This window comes from Colobus angolensis, unplaced genomic scaffold (assembly GCF_000951035.1).
Source record: "Colobus angolensis palliatus isolate OR3802 unplaced genomic scaffold, Cang.pa_1.0 Scaffold322, whole genome shotgun sequence".
In the NCBI taxonomy this organism is placed as follows: Eukaryota; Metazoa; Chordata; class Mammalia; order Primates; family Cercopithecidae; genus Colobus; species Colobus angolensis.
Window position 1 is genome coordinate 98,164 of NW_012116511.1, and position 1,744 is coordinate 99,907.

Below are 1,744 nucleotides of genomic sequence, written 5' to 3' on the forward strand. Positions count from 1 at the left end.
AGTAAATTAATACATGTAAGGGACTTAGAACAATGCCTAGCACATAAAGCACACAATCAGCCTTAATTATTATTATTTGTATTATTTACTAGAAGGACCTTGGCAAATAATTTATTTTCCCAACCCTTTTTGATGTAATGGAGCTAATATGTGCCTGCCTTTTTCGTAGGGTAATTGTGAGGATCAAATGATAACAAAATATGTGAATGTATTTTGTTAACTAGAAGGTATTGTTACTGAGGTTTCATTTGACATTGTTACTTTTGGAAAAGGTTCTGTTTAGGAAAGAAAGGGAGACTTGACTGTGGCTGTGGTGGAATCACCAAAGACCTCAATAAAGGAGGGAGGAGTAAAAAGGACAAGAGGTGTGTGTGAGGCAGATGATGGAGGCAGTGAGCTGGACACGTTGTTTGACACCAGCTTGACGCGCAAACCTTCAGAAAAGATGAAATATATTGAATCTGAAACATATTGACCCCATCGTACAAAAGAACCAGAAGGGTAGAGAGTGAGTGTGTGTGTGTGTGTGTGTGCGCGCGCGCTTGTGGCTTTCTACAATTTAGCCCCAAACTAGGTTTCTTCCAGACTGTTCTTCACCCGTGGTCATGCTCTGCAATCCAGGTTCCCAGGCCTCTGCCCGGAGAAATCCTACTTACTCTGGGGAGGCCTTTCCTCCACGGGGTTTCCCCAACCCCTCCTGTCCTTCCCACAGGAAGAATAAATGGTTCCTTTTCAATGCCCTTTCTGTGAAAGCACTTTTTCCACTCTAGACTGAGGGAGACCCAGTTTTCCTTATTCTGCATCTCCAGGCTCTGCTCCAGTGTCTACCTCTAGGAAGGCGCTCAATGAAGGTTTAGTCAGCGAATGCACTTTGAATAAATAACTTTTAAAAGTTAAGAGGACATTTAAGGCCAGGAACCGCAGTTGAGAACACCTCGCTCAGGCGCATTAGCTATCATCCGGGCTGCCCTGAGGGCGAAGGACGTCCTCCAGCCCCGGGTCCCCGCGGCCGCCCTCAGCGAATCCCGCGGGAAAGGTCTCCCGCCCGCGCAGGGGCGGGGCCTGGGCGTCGGGGGCGGGACCGCCCGCGGGGGTTTCCGCGCCGGGGGCTCGTCCGGCGGGGGCGCGGGAGGGGCTTCCGCCGCAAGGGGGCGGGGCCGGCGCTCAGAGTCCTCTGACGGCCCCAGCCAGGGAATTTCAATTTGAAACCTAGCGGAGGGAGGAGGCAGGCGCGGCTGCCGGCGGCTGGGACCGAAGAGGGACGGGTCCCCGCGGCGAGCGAGCTCCTGAGGTGCGGCGTCGGGGTAAGGAGGCGTGCGGGGCTGCACGGGCCGGGCGACTCGTCAGTGTGGGGCTTCAGGGGCGGCTCAGATTTTTCCTCTGGCTGCAGCTGGGAAGCTGATCCCAGGCAGGAAGCGGTGGCGGGACGGTCCCACCGGGATGGGGGGCGGGGAGAGGGGGCCCGGCTTTGGGATTTTCTGCGGCTCCCTTTCTCCTTTCCCTCCCGGTCTCTGCCCGACCTGATTCCTGCCCCGGGGTCCAGGTCCTGTTGCTCCGGGCCGGATCCCGGCTTCGCTGTTCCCCGCGGTCCCCCTCTTCCCTCTTCCGGGGGACCGGGGCTGCGTCCCGGCGGAGCCAGGAGAGGCGGGGGCACGGGGAGGACGCCGTCCCCCCCGGGGTGCCGTGGGCTCAGGTCACGCGTCCGGGCCCCGTGGAGCAGCAGCGGGAGAAATCCGGCTCCATC

At 57.2% G+C, this 1,744-nt stretch overlaps 1 protein-coding gene across 4 annotated transcripts in view; it reads left to right on the plus strand.

The window, feature by feature from the left end:
• The first annotated feature begins 1,124 nt into the window (after positions 1-1,124).
• Positions 1,125-1,744, plus strand: part of EPB41L2 (erythrocyte membrane protein band 4.1-like 2) — a 238,933-nt gene continuing 238,313 nt past the window's right edge. For 2 of the 4 annotated variants that reach the window (XM_011951634.1, XM_011951639.1), the window contains exon 1: positions 1,125-1,304. The gene's annotated coding sequence lies outside the window, so the exon portion shown is untranslated. The remainder of the gene's footprint in view (positions 1,305-1,744) is intronic. The other 2 variants (XM_011951633.1, XM_011951638.1) reach the window with 1 other exon arrangement.